Raw genomic sequence first — 15507 nt, 5'->3', positions numbered from 1 at the left:
AGGACGGGCGCTAACTCACAACTGATTTTATTAGAGAAAACACTGTCACTTTTATACACAAGATCGTATGCAAACCCACTCTGCAACCAATCACCACTCTCTCACAAGCAGCTATCTAGAAACATTACTTCTTTCTGGAGCAAAAAGACAGAAGGCATGCTAACGCATTTGTCATCTTTCCTTTTGATATAAAACGCCTCTATAATCTCTGTTTCTCTTGGTCTTATCTTTTGATTTCTTTAAAAACTTTGTTTCAGCCAAAAGAGGCTTACAGTCAGCACATCAGCTGCAGTAATCTTCCAGGTGTCCCCCCGCGTTGTTGCGCACAGAAAGATGATGCTCGCGTGCCCTATCGTTAAAACAGCGGCCGGCTTGTCCAATATAAACTTTTTGCACAGCTTAACGGAATCTCGTATACAACTTTAGTCACACATTCAGTGTACTGTACAACATGCTTCTTGGAGCAGAGTGCTTTTTCTGCCGTGTAAGCATCGAACAGATATTTGAGAGCTTATAAGGGATTGAAAAAAACATTTACATCGTACACACTAAGAAAAAAGTTGGCCTCAAGGGACTAACGGCAGCATTTGGTCCTCTGAACTCCCAGTTGCTCCCCGAAAGGACCATCTGGTTCAAGCTAGGTACCGTGCGCAAAAGCTGGGGACTAACTGCGCTCGACTGGGACTAACCGATAGGCGTGCGCGAGCAAAATCAGCCCTTAGTCCCCCTTAGACAGGGTGCATCTGTATGATTTAGTCCCCGAAGGCAAACGGAATGTTCGCCAGGAGGACGAATGGTATTTCGCTTGTCTTGGGGATCGGCGAGACGCAGCCCAGCACGGCTGAAAGTGTTGACAAAACTCGGACGAAACCGGCGAAGTTGTTTAATAAGCCACGAACGTTCAGACACGCGTTGTGCGAATGCGAGTTAAAGAATGTGTTAACTCTACTTCACCCACCTATCTCGTCAAAAATGATCTGTTGGCATGAATGAATGACGTGAATGGGACAAGTCCCATTCACGTAATTCGCCTTCGCGCAAAAAAATGAGCATTTATCCGAACGTCGCGTTTGGATAAATGCTCATTTTTTGGGACCTCCAAATACTGACACTTTTTTTGTTTCCATTAAATGAAACTTGGGAGTTTTTAGAAGACGCGCTTTCAACACCGGAGCCTCGCAGTCAGAAGTCACTTCAGTCGCTAAAGCTGAGTTACTGAGAAGTCGAGCCTCGTCTCTGCGTCTCCCCGTAACCAACATTTCTTGGTAGTCCAATGTCGAACTGAAAATCCGCAACGACACACTTGATGTACGACACGTTCCACTTAAAAAGCACATTCAGGGGCAGTATCCAGACGCCTTCATGCCATCGTCGTCTTTATTTCAGATAACATTCCAGATGAGCAACGAAGAACGAACCGCGCCCAGAACGTGAGCCATTGCGACACCCTGCTGATACAAAACAAATGCGAACCAAAAAAAATAGGCCCCCGAGAAAACTGAAAAGAGAGAGAGAGAGAGAGAGAGAGAGAGAAAAAAACGTGTTTGCTTGTACGCCATTTGACCGGCGTGTTGAAAATTGCGACTTTCGACCTTCTCCCGTCCCTGGGGAATAGGTGCGTCCGTGTGTCGTGTGTAGTGGGAGGGGGAAAAGAGGTTTTCGGGTGCGCGCCCTTCTCATTCCCACCAACATCCTACCCGTATTCTTTCCTGCATCCTCGCTCACGCGGGGGGTTAGGCAGACGGGGCAGAGAGGGTCCGTCGGGAAAATGGGAAGGGGTCTTTGTTTGAAACGAACCAGTTCTTAGTACAGCCTTCGTCAGAACTTAGAAGCTGAGTTCGACGTGGGCGCGTTGGTGAAGTTGGTCAAATCGTCTCCGATCATTGCGGGATACGGTTTGGATTCGCGGTGCTGCAACACTGCACTTGATCTGTTGTGAAGTCACAAAACAAGGGAACTCGATTAAGGTATGTCGAAGTACTTCTGTTTATGGTATAGACAACTGCAAGCATGGCATCATGACTGGTGCCCCAGGCGTGCAAGCACGTGTAACGTGCGCGTGAAGATAACGTTGGCATGCTTAAAATTGCAGGGGCTTTCCCGCACGAGCCGAGAAATGGCTGCGGCCAGTCGCTTTGCTTGCAATTGTCTATATTCAATAACTGCGGCTTCAGAAAGTGTTTTATTTTAAGCGCGTTCTCTAGCTTCCAAAGCGCGCGCCATGCTCTATTCTTTTTGGCAGCATGGTTACTTATTTTTTATGCGGCACAGAGGCCTGATATTCAATCGTATCGAGCAAAACGCCAGTTCTACCGATGGCTTATTTTTTTTTTTGTGTTTGTGTGCTTTGCAGACCCTGGCAGGATCGCTTTACCATACCTGTTCACACATGCAGCAGAGAGCTACATGCATAGCGCTGATCTAGCGCTAAGCGCGTGCTGACGGGAGCTTTCACCAGCTTTGTATCACACCGTCAAAACCGTTGCTCATGGCAGAAGAAAAGCAGCTCACGACACGTAAGCAGCGCTACTTCAGCGCTTCGCTGCGTGTGAGAACCGGCCTTACCGGAGACATTTATTCGATTGTACAGACTTTCGCGTTGATGACGGGAGCTCGTTCCGTCACTTTGAAGCATAGTTTGAGCACGCACACGCTGGGCCTGTGATTCGCAGCGAACGGTCTACTAAAAATATAATATTGCGCTGGTCTGCTGTCAACAGATCTCATGTTAGATATGAACCATTGTAGCACTTGTCTAGCCTATTTGTTATTTTATTATGTGTTTTATATCTCATACGTTTGTTGAGCGATCGGGTATTTCACGCTGCCCCTGTTGCTAATAATCCAAATTCCTCGCAAAAAGGCAAGAAGCTGCCTGTGCCCAATAAACGGTGCTTAGACCACGACCGGCTTGGGCAGACGTTTCAGTGTTCAAGCCATCGTCGACGCAAGTGCACTCTTCGGAATTTGGCCTTATAGTGGATTCTACCGGTCAGGAACTTCGACTTCAGTCATCCAGTTGAATGCGATGTGTATCTACGAGGCAATGAAGTTACGTTTAACCTGAACTGCGCAGTTTCGTTTCGGGGGTTTCTGGCTCGGGACCAAATGTAAAGGATAAACCTTTAGTCTCAGGGGTCTAAATCCAAGGGCGCAACGTTTAGACCTAGGGGTCCAAATGCAAGCGCCTAGCAGTTGGTCCTCGTGGTTCATTTGAAACGATGTAACAGTGAGTCCCAGGGGTCCAAGTGCAAGGGCCTAACAGTTCGTCCTCGAGGTGCAAGTGAAGCGGTGTAACAGTTAGTCCCAATGATGCTAGTGCGAGAGCCTAATGGAGGGGTGCAACTCTTACTCCCCTACTCGTTAGTCCCCGAGGGGACTAATGGTTGTGGCAATGCACTTGCTCCCCTCGGGGACTAAGTCGCGCTCCCTTTTTTCTTAGAGGGGGGGGGGGGGGGGGGGGGAGGGGGGGAGGCTTTACTGGTGTTGTCTTGGGAACCCCATGACACTGACTCAGGCGTCGCATGCCGACCCCCTCCGTTAATCTATACCATTCTCTCGTATTCTACTAGCTATATTTTTAATGTTGTGAGACACTTTATGCCAATAAGAAATTACATGTACACGTCTTTTAACTTTATTTCTCTGGCTACCCCCTTGCAAGTTAGTTCTTTTTATTTTTTTTAAGTAGGCTCTCACAGCAGCTTGAAATTAGGTTAGGTGGGTACCCTACGTTTTCTAACCTTTTTACTTGCTAAGCAAAACTGGTGTCTATCTGATGTTTGCAACTTTTTGCAAGAGCTGCCTGAGACATGTTAACGCGATACCTCTCTTGACCAGTTCGGAATGTGTACTTTTGTAAGAAACAAGGCTTTTCTTAGAACGCGGGCTATACTTCCAGAAACATGGTCGTCGGAAAACATGACTATAAGGTCCAAAAACCGAATGCAGTTCAGCACGGGCATTTCCCATGTAAACTTAAGTCCACCTGATGCCTCTTTAAAAAACTTTAATGATCCCCGCAACAATTTCATCCAAACCCGAATTTGTGCCTAAAGTTAAAAGATAATCGTCAACATATCTGAAGACTTTAACAAAATGCAAATCAGGTAGGCGTTCCAAAATGCGTCTGTCCAATGCCGCTAAAGTATATTCCATAAAACAGGGGCAACCGACAAGCCAATACAAACACCAGATTTCTTTACAATGAAACGCTCATTGTAACTGACGGCAGTGGACTGGAGGTAAGAGACCAACAACTCTAAAAAATGTTCGTTAGTAACGCCCGCAGAACTTTGAAAGTTGACCCCTCCCAATTCGTCTAGTTTATCCCGAACAGCTCAGAGTAACCCGTCATGAGGCACAGAATAATAAAGGTCCTCAACATCTACAGAGAAAGCCGAGAGGGCAGTTTTACACCCCTCTCTGAACACGCCACTGCCGAAGTAGCGGCCGACAGCCGAGCGCGCGCTATCGTGAAGTGGCCGCGCCGCGCTGAGCTCGGCCGTGCAGCCCCTCCGGAGTTTGCCTGAGTGGGCTGTGCGGCCATTGCTCCCTCTTACCGGCGGCCGGGCCGCTGCGTGCGCTGCGCCGCCTTTGCGTTTTTTGGAACTACGCCGCGCGAAAGCCAATGGAAGCATTGTTCTTTGATGCGGCGCCCCAGCCAATGGGAGCCTATCCATCAGATCGCGGCTTAATTTCGCTCCATTGGGACAGGGCAGTTTCGGTGCCGCTTGGCGCGGCTTCGAAGCTGTTTTCATTTCATTTCATTTATTTACTCTCAAGGCCGAAGCATTACAGAGAGGAGTGGTGAAGCAAAAAAATATACAACATGAACATAAACACAGCAGGGGGATTACAAAAAAGGGTTGCAAACGGCACTTTTGAAACGGTCGGTGTAAGTGATTGAAGCGATGGAGGCGGGGAGGTGGTTCCAGTCTGTGCAGGTTTTGGGAATGAACGAGTGGAAGTGCAAATTGGTGCGGCTTCTTGGGACGCCAACCTTGAACTGATGGTCGCTGCGGGAAGAAATGTACGATGGTGGCAGAAAAAGAGAGTCACTGAGTAGAAATTGAAATAATAAACCTTATGAAAGAGACAAAGACGAGATAGTTTACGACGCAATGAAAGATTGGGTACGCTAAGATTAGATTTCATAGAAGTGACACTGGCAGTTCGAAAGTAATTTGAGAAGATGAAACGCGCGGAACGGTTTTGAATGGCTTCTATTTGAAGAATAATGGAGTTAATGTGAGAGTCCCAGATTGATGATGCATATTCCAGCTTTGACCTCACTAAAGTTTTATAAAGTATGAGTTTCAAGTTAGTTGGGGCTAAATAAAAATTACGCCGTAGATAACCGAGTGCGCGATTAGCATTACTAATGATGTAGTCGACGTGATCTTGCCATGAAAGGTTAGCAGAAATGATAATGCCAAGATATTTGTAGGACGAAACTTGCGTTAGGCGAACACCGTTAATGTAGGATGTGATTTGAATGACGTGCAATTCTCATTGACTTACATTTTGCAGGATTAAGTTTCATTAGCCAGGTGTCACACCAAAATGAAATGTTATCGAGGTCAGACTGAAGAGCAGGATGATCAGCAGGTTTCAAAATTTTGCGATAAACAACACACTCGTCAGCAAAAAGTTCTATAGATGAAGAAATGCAGCTAGGTAAGTCGTTAATATAAATAAGAAAAAGCAAGGGCCTTAGCACTGACCCCTACGGGACACCGGACGTTACAGGACAGTGAGGGGAGTTATGGTCATTGGTGGTTACATATTGCGTGCGATTAGACAAGAAGCATTCTATCCATTTAAAAATATTAGGGTCCATGTTAAGTTTACTTAATTTATAGAGGAGCAGACTATGACAGACACTATCGAATGCTTTAGATAGTCGATGAAAATGCAGTCAACAGTGATTAAGTGATCTGCAGCAGAGAATTAGTCGTTAGTAAAGGCTAGTAGTTGAGTTTCACATGAGTAATTTTTTCTGAAGCCGTGTTGATGCATACTAAAAAAAGAATTAGTTTCGAGGAAGGATTCCATATGACAGTATGTGACATGTTCCATGAGTTTGCACGGTACACTGGTTATTGAAATGGGTCTATAATTATTGGGACAATGAGGTGTTACCTGATTTGTGCAGAGGAACCACCTTTCCCACCTTCCAGTCGTTCGGGAGCGTACAGGATTCTAATGATTGTGCAAAAATCTTCGACAATATTATAGATGAATACACTTCGGTGTTCTTCAAACATTTGGGGTTAATGCCATCATCACCTGGAGAAGAGGAATGCTTCATATTTTGAATTAATTTCATTACGCCTGCCCAGTCGATAACTATTGGATCCATCGGGATAAAATCATAAACCGGAACATCGGAAAACATACATGGCGTGCTGTTAACAAACGACGATGAGAATGCAGAGTTGAAAACAACGCAGCAGTTTTCCCTAGGAACGACCGATTCGCTATCCGTAGCAAGTTCAATTGGTTTCCTTTCACTTCCGCTCACAACGTGCCAAAACTTACGCAGATTAGTTTCCAGTAGCGATGGAAGGGTTTGATTTAAAAAAAACTATGTTTGGCGAGAGACAGTGCACGTGCGTACTCATCCTCTGCACAATGATAAGCTGCCCATCTCTCTGGGATCATTGATATCTTGGCACGTCGAAAAGGGCGCTCTTTTTTTTTTGATAACCGTTTTAATGTTGGTGTATACCAAGGTGGGGGGGGGGGGGGATTGTGTATTTCTAATTTTACGAAGGGGTATGTAACGGCTAGTAAGCTCAGTTACTTTCGATTTAAACATACACCAATTATCTTCCAACGATTGCTCAGAAAATTTTTGAAGAAAATTTGATAAAAATATCTCGAGTTCATTATTAATCCTGGTGTAGTCAGCCCTACTATAGTCTCTAAATACCTTTGAAGCTGCACATTTGCGAGGCGAACTTTTCGGAATATTAAAGTGAATGACGGAATGATCGCTTACACCTGGAAAAACTGAAAGTGATTGTATAAGATCTGGATGGGTAGTGAATACTAGGTCAAGGACAGTGGCACTTGTCTAGGTTGTACGGGTTGGACATTTCACGAGCTGAGTCAAGTTAAAATCCGAGCATGTAGTAAGAAAGGAATTGCACTCAAGAGAGCCGAAGCTTGCTATGGGAATAGGTGCGTCCCAGGAAGCGCCAGGGAAATTAAAATCACCAAGAACAAAAATGGGCGATGACGGATACCTTGCGTGTAATGTATTCAAAGCATCATATAGATCAGAAGAAAATCCAGAAGGTGAATTAGGCGGGCGATAACACGCGCAAAAAATTACGTCCTTGTGGTTCAGACGAATGCGCACAGAAATTAATTCTAGAGGCGAGGCAAGCGACACACCAAAAGAAACCAACTCGTCGCAAACCGCTATCAAAACGCCACCCCCAGACCGAGTTCCCCTGTCACATCTGTAGAACCGATACTTCTTTTGGCAATTTAAAATCTCACTATTATCTACTTTTGCGGATAGCCAAATTTCCGTCAAGACCGCTACATCAGGAAGACATGCGTCAATTAAAGAAGACAAGGCGTCCCGCTTGTTGATAACGCTCCTGACGTTACAAAGCAAAAAAGAAAAATCACGTACTAAGGTGGCACTGGACGTAGTAGGCGAGGGAAGATTACGATCACCACCCCTCGCCGACCGCTAAAGTGATGTGGGTGCACTGGGCGCACCCTCAGAGCTTGGTGATTGTTGCACCAAATTACGATAGGGTCGTTGTCGATAGAGCTCTGAGATCTGGTCTAGCTCTTGGTCATAAAAATAACACTTATAATTTACATACAACTTGTTATAAGTAAGTTTAAAGGTGGAACTCTGAGTCTTTCCAAATTCGATTAGGTTCCTTCGAGCCAAGCGTGTCGCAGGACAAGAATCTTCGCTGATGGCTTCGGTTCGCTCCGTGGGACAGTTAATGCTTTCACATTAAAAGAAACCGCTTTTTTTTTTTTTTAGCGACGGCATTGATGACAGCCTTAAAGGACTTTTTTACTGGTTTTTAGTTTGCACCGAACCTGAGCGCACTTAGTACCTTAAAGGGCAACTCCGCTCAATTTTGAAAATTTGGAGTTAGTGGATGATGTTCCCTTGCAAAGCACTCATAAACGACCCTGCATACTCTTTTCCCCGAAAAGTAAATTAATTTCCGAGTAATCTTGAAAGAAGCAAAATCGCAAAACGAAACCGAAACTTCGGCAAGGATGGGCAACACTATCGTCAGCGTCTACGGTCGACGTCGAGAGCATGCACACACCACGTGGGATAGAAAGGGTCACGTGGCCTTCCGCACGGACAAGCGCTGCACATTTGTCGTCTGCATCGCATCGGCTGCACAGGACGGCCCCCGCTTCATTTCCGTTGTGAACCGAAAGACACAATGAGGTATATTTTGTACGCAATTGTAGTAGATGCAAGCTGGGCCTGTAGCCGCCGTCATATCTTATTTTATGCGGGGAAGCCAGTGCAATCACAAGCTTGTCAACGCTACGTTCTCGTGCACGCTGCACGCGCTTGCACGCTGCACGCGCTTGCACGCTGGGAGAGCTGTATTTCTAACCTGAACGGGTCTGAGGAAGGACTGTTGCAACGTAGTCAGCATGTGTGACTTCTGTTCGTTGTTCTAATAACTTGTGTGGTGCGACCGTTCTTTGTTCTAAATTCCGATTACGTAGTTCCAATATGAACCCATGCAACCCTCCGATAGAAACGACTGCGTTGTTGCGTATGAGCGACTGCCAGTCTGCAAGGAGACAGTGAACGTACGCATCGTGCATCGTGTTAACATTGCCCCGCGAGAAGGATACATCTCAAAAGCCGTGTTCTGGTTGCATGAGCAATCGCTCAACACTTGTCTATGCCAAAGCAATGTGCTGGAGTAATATTTGATTGCATATGTTGCTGACGTAAAATCGCGTTAGCCACTCAATTTCCTGGCTGTCGAGATCTGAACATGATGGAGCCACCGCTGAGCCGTCTGCTGTCGGGGAAGCTGTGCCGCGTGCGAAGATCGACGGCACGGCGTCCGGCTTCAGCTTCGCGTACTTCGTCGAGAAGCCACAGTCAGCTAACGCGCGCATATTTCGCTCGTAACATTCGGGCAAGAAGTGATCGGAACAGATCAATATCCCGGCAGTTGGCGACAAGGACTTCTCAGGGGTCCCATAGGTACAGGGCGTCCGTCCAAAGTTTCCGCCGTTCAATGTCGCCAGGAAACCTGTGGAAGAGAGGACTCCTGCGCTGTTTAGCTGGTAGTTCGGGCAGCCAGCGACGCAACAACGTGAGCCTCTGCCTTTGCGCTTTCTGCCAGCCATTGCAAAGGCACACCAGGAACAAATCTTGCGAAAATAAAACACGAAACAACGAAAGATGAACACGGCACAACCAGCACAACGGCAAAGACGCAACCGGAGCCTCCGCGCTCGCTCGCAGATCACGTGAACACCGCCTCCGAGGTAGAGTAGGTGGAGTCACAATAGTTGGTAGAGTCAGAGGGCAGAGTGACCGCCGGAGGCGGCGAGCGTGGCGCCGCCTGTGGGATCTGTACGTCGAAACGAAAAAATGAAGAAAACACCTGCGCATGCTATAGACGTCACTGACGGTGGAAGCGGCGGAAGCAGATCGGCGGAAGTGCAGTGTTGGCTGCGCCGCACGTTCCCGCTATAGTTAGCCGATATTGTTACTTTCGCGCTTGTACAACTTTTTTAGACGGAATTCAATTCCAATATTTGACTTGTAGCCTTTCTAGATTATACTGAATAGAATTACATTGTTTTCTCAGTAGCAAAAATTGAGCGGAGTTGCCCTTTAATGCGACTTTTCTCGAATTTCACTTTATTTTAAAAGTTATGGGCAAATTAAAATTACAAAAACAAGCAAAAACTAACCTCCTACATGAAGTGCTCGGTCGCTTGAGTGGCCGTGAACTAGACGAGGGGTAGTGAGCTCAGCGAGCGCTCACGGCTACCGCACTCCGTGTTGACGGCTCGAGAGGGCGCCACTGAAGCATGTTCCAGACAGGCTGTAAGAAGCGAGCAGTCAGGGCGGCTCGCACTGCATTTGCTGCGCGATTAAACACTAATTTGGCATGATACTTTATTGGCCACAAACGACAGAAAACGCGGGGTAAATATCACTTCAGACTGCCATACCGCTAAAGGGCCAAACCGCAAGCCTAAGCTGTTCGCGAAGGCCTTCGGAACGCTGGGAACCGGTCGGATCCTCGAGCCAGTATACGACCGCAGCGCTGCCGCGTACATGCAAGACCTTTCTACGCTCGCCGCTCGTCGGCGCCTGATCCCACTACGACTTTCTAAACTCTAGTATGCGCCGCCTTTTCCACCGCTAGGTGGCGGGCATGCCGACGGGTCATTTCTTGTTTCCGTAATTTATAAACTGCATTTGTTTCTTTTCTGATCTAAAATACTGAACAAAAAGTGAAAGCCGTTTACAACTTCCTGTAACGCCGAATTGGAGCGCAGCTCTTGAGGAGGAGGAGTGGAGGGTATATTCCTCTTCCTCCCACGTGATCATGCCTGCTAGTCCTCCTCCCTTCCTCCTCCCCCTTCCTCTCCTTTACCGCCTCCTCGTCCTTCAAGCTCCTCCCCTCGCCTCCGCCGCCTCGTCTCTCCTTCCCCGCTCCTCCACCTTCGTACTTCTTTCCTCCTTGCCGCTCAAGCCGGAAACGGTCGCGTAAGAGCTGTGCTCTGAAATATAGAGTCAGGACAAATATTTTGGAAGGTTGACATTTTATTGATTGGGGAAAAACCGTGGTGTATATTGGAAACTGCGTTGCATATCCAGCCAAGGTTTACGCTAATAACGTACAAAACCAACGTACGCACTTGTTATACCAATGTACCTTAAAGTTTGCTCCGCGAGTTTCCAGTTTACGTCCTGGATGAAAACCCCATTATTAATTTAACTAAAACGCCATGATCAGCCGCCGTGGTACGATGTTCAGCAGCCTCTCCAGTGTAGCAGCCAACCAGGACATGAAAGAAAAAAAAGCATGTAGTTAAGCAGTGGGCAAATTTTCCCAGGGTTTATGCTTGACATCCATGCTTAGACAGTTAGAAGTTAAAATGCTGTCTACCTTTTTTTTGTCTGCTGTGTGTGAGCAGCAAAACGTTTTCACTTCTAAGCTTACAAGGGTTTCAAGGTGACGTGATCACCAGACTAAAACTGGGATGGTTTTCGTCGTCCTAGTAGATGGGCACTCGGCGGAGTATAATAAAAAAAAAAACACTTATAATAAGTGAAACAAGCGTAAAAAATACACTTTAGAGAAGCTACAGGCAGGCACACCATTTTAAACTTGATAAGGGACTTACCCCCAACATGGTGTTGTGATTTGTTTAGATCTGACACAGGATGAACTTCAATACTTGATGATGAAACAGGGTCATGAAAGTCGTGACATGCTTGGAACACACTTACAATAAATGTACCGAAGCCGGTCTGAACTGTGTTAATAACGTTTACAATGTTTTCGTCGGACGTCTTAACAATGCTGTCGGCCATGTTAAATTCGAATGAAAAATATTCAAGCTCTAGATACTTAGAGTGTGTAGTTCCAGTAGCAAAGGAAGGAAGAGGCCCCGAGCTATGACATTCCCTAAGTTCCAAATGCACTCCAAGGAAAGGGGGGGGGGGGGGGGGGGGGACGGAGGGGAGGGTATGCCCCACTTCCTCATCCGTACTCTCTCGTCGTCCCCTTCTGCTTCTCTTTTGAGGTATTTCGATTTTGCGATATACCGTACTGAACTATGTAATATATTGTGGTGTTCCGGGTGGTCTCGACGGCGGCGCTTAGATTCAGCTTCAGCAGCGCTTACTTCTGGCTGCTCTCGACGGCGGCGATGAGCCTCTGCCTCGGCGTCGCGCACTTCCGGGTCGTGTCGACGGCGCCGTTTAGCTTCAGCTTCGGCGGCACGCAGTGCAGGATCTTGGCGCCGGCGGCGCTGAGCCTCTGCTCGGGCAGTGCGTTTAGCAGCAGCTGCTTCATCTGACTCGCTCATTTTGTGAAAAAAGAACTGCCTGATTACGTCTCGTCGTCGTCGTCTTTGTGATATCACTCATGCTGGATCACGGCGCCGGCGGTGCTGACCCTCTGCTCGTGCAGCACGTTTAGCAGCAGCTGCTAAAGCCCCTCTATCCTGAGAAAAGTAGCGTGCCTTCATGTGCGCTTTGCTTAGGGTGGAGACATCTCGCCATTTTGTCCCACACATTTATTTTTCTTTTTTGTTCAAAAGCGCGTGAAAGAGCGTGTCCCTGCACGCGTTTGTGGCGCTGACTGTGCTATGGCGACATTTTGTTTTCGTCAATTTCTTTGTATTTTACCCGTGAGCGCGTGCTGTCGGCATCGGGTACTACAAAGGGTGGCATCACCCTTAACAGAAGGACATTGAGGCACCCTAGAGAAAAGTGGCTGCATTGATTGTTGTGGAAATGCTAGAGACACGTGCCGTGCGGCAATTCTGGGAAGAACATGGCCACTGTAACATGGCATCTGAAATCTAGTTTGAATGTGCGCTGTGCCGCCATGATCTTTCCAAAGTCTGCACGTTGCACGTGCCTTGTGCATCGACGCACCGTGCGCTACTTTTAAGACATGAACGCGCTTTAGCAGCTTTTAGCTTCTCTTTGTTCTATTGTTTTTCTGCTGCAGGGTTTTTCAATCCTGCAGCAGGAAAGCCGAAGCCGGCCGAGGGACAAGAGATAAGTCTTTTAAAATAATTTTTCGGAGAAATGAAAATTCGGATTCGTCCGCCCTGCTCATCCTCCCTGCTCCCCTGCGTTGTCCTCTTCCCTCCGCGGGGGCCACGTGATCTCGGGGGGGGGGGGGGGGGGGGGCGGGGGGGGGGGGGGAAGAGGAGGGGGTCCGGAGAAGGAGGGGGAGGGGCGCGGTTACGCCGACGCCGACGCCGCTCAGGCTGGAAACGGGCCCCTAAGAGCTGCGCTCTAAAACTACTTTTATAAATAATTGAAACGGCTCGCGCCACTTATATTTTGTATTTCGACTAAAAAGAAGCTTTTAGCGGCTCTGCCCACTAGAAAGGCCAGGAACAAAAACGTCACGATATCGTCACATATCGCGCGCTTTCGGCACCGCGAGTCGCCCCCGTAAATGGAGGAGGTTTCCGGGTCGCCCGGTTAAAATATGAAGTCATGATATTTCCGCGCGCGCAGCTGGCCAAGCAGGCAGCCCGGGCGTGGCCCAACCGTTATCGTACCTGGCTCCCACGCGAAAAGCCAGGGTTCGATTCCTGGGTGCAGGCGCATCTTTTTGTTTATTCCTGCAGACTAGTATTCTGGTAAATTCGAGAATCTTGTTGGCTTGTCCGAGGTCCGAATGTTCTACGCGTCGAACTTTCTACGCCGATTCTTGCAGAAGCCCACGCATGTACATAAGGGGCTCCGCGTGGCGAACCACAGTCAGTTTCGCCCTAGCGTTCGACTCTGCTGTCACGCCGACTTCGACGCCCACGACGCTCTACTTTCTTCTGTTCCATTTTTATTTTTTGGGCACAAGTTCGCCCCATTAAACGTCTAGTTTCTTCAGTTATTGTCGCCTCATCACTTGTCATTCGTGACAAAATTTAGTTACTCTTTTTGTGCCCGCTGGCTTGCCCGAACCCTAAGATATGTGGAAACCACAAAAAAGGTAGACGCTTAAACATGATTGCAGGGCCTTATTAAGGGAGGTTTATGAGTTCAAATATTTGGGATTATTTTTACATCTAACCTTAAATGGGACAAGCAAATTTACTCTATTTGCTCTCGCGCCCTCAGGAATTTAGGATATGTTAAACGCACGTTGAAATGTTCTTCAAAAGAGGTCATATTAACCGCTTTTAAAACCCTTGTCGGGCCGATTTTGGAGTATGGTTCTGTAGTTTGGGACGTTTACTTAAGATCGACATTCATGTTATCGAGTTCATTCAGGACAAGGTGGTCCTATTTATTTCTAATCGATATGATCAGCACTTTTTTTCTTCATCCATTATGTCAACATTAGGGCTAGAGTCTCTGTCTTTTAAGCGAACTGTCAAGCGATACAAAATGCTAAATAGAATCGTCAATGAAGATTGAGTGCATGAAATACATTTCTTTTTCAGACATCACCCGTCCTACGCGATCCCATCCTTCAAACATTGCACCCTTTCAGTCTCATATTAATTTGTTCTAAAAATTCCTTCTTTCCGCGCACGTTTGAGTTGTGGAATGGTATTAATAGATCTACACGTAAGCTTCAATGCGACGACCTCGTTTTAGAAATTATGAAACTTGATTTTGTTTGATGTGTGACTGGCAAATCATTATTTTGTCTATGTTCTTGTTTATTGATATCACTGCTCATCCGTTTTCACCTGTGTACTTCACTCCTGGAATAACCTCACCTGAGGTCACAGTATGTTCAAATCAAATAAATTAATAAATAATTTCTCATCACTGAACCGATCACAGAAAGAAAAGGCCCACTGAATTGCGCTTTTGACGCTGCTTCACTGGTGTCCCATTTTTTTGTAACGTCGGCTGCATCTGGACGAGCTAAAACGTTGGAAATTCCTGCACAAAATTCATGTAATCTTTAGTAACTGCACAAAGTTACAAGTACACATGATTCTATTTTTTTAGCGGAATTCTAAGATATATATAAATATTTACTACGAAAAAAAGCTGGGGACAGTGACAGACATGTAGAAGCTTGTACATGTCTATCTTTGCAGCGGAATTCTAAAACATCTGTGATTGTTGAACACGTGAACACGAAAAAAGAACAGGGGAGAGTTACAGACATGTACAAGCTTGATGTCTAGAGCACCGCACGGGCTGGAATTTCCCAGGCCGGCCCGGTAGAGGCACGGCCCGAGCCCGGCCCGAGCTCGATAGAGTACTTAATTTCTAGACCCGGCCCGGGCCCGGCAGAATTTTAGACAGAAGCCTGAACCCGGCCCGAGCTCGACAGATTATGGACATAAGCCCGAAAAGGTTTGCGGGCTTCAACCTAAAAACTGTCTATAAGCATAAAGCGAGCATATTTGATTTAAACTTCATTAAAACTTTAACCAAGATATTTTTGAGACACAATAAATATCTCGATTTATACAATGCATTTTTGAGAATATGAGCGAAATATGCACGTCATAATTGATTTTGAGAAAAAAATGTGGGAAATTTATTTTATGCTTTTCTTGAAGAGATATTGGACTTTTCGTTGTTCAATTCGTTTCACGGATAACTTTCCTCTCTACATGTTTTTCGTGAAGAAACAATCACAATCACACTAGTGCATCTTCAAAAGGCTGTATAAGCCTAAAATTATCTATGGTAGTTAGCTTATCTTTGGTGGCACAGTGAGGCCCCCTCCACAAAGTGCGAAGTGAAGCTCACGTTTTTTTGTTCGTTTTTTTCTTTTAGTTTGAAAGGCAGAGGAAAAAGAT

Source organism: Ixodes scapularis, unplaced genomic scaffold, assembly GCF_016920785.2.
Source record: "Ixodes scapularis isolate PalLabHiFi unplaced genomic scaffold, ASM1692078v2 PGA_scaffold0__279_contigs__length_252992795, whole genome shotgun sequence".
Lineage (NCBI taxonomy): Eukaryota > Metazoa > Arthropoda > Arachnida > Ixodida > Ixodidae > Ixodes > Ixodes scapularis.
Note: the sequence above shows the minus strand (reverse complement) of the source record.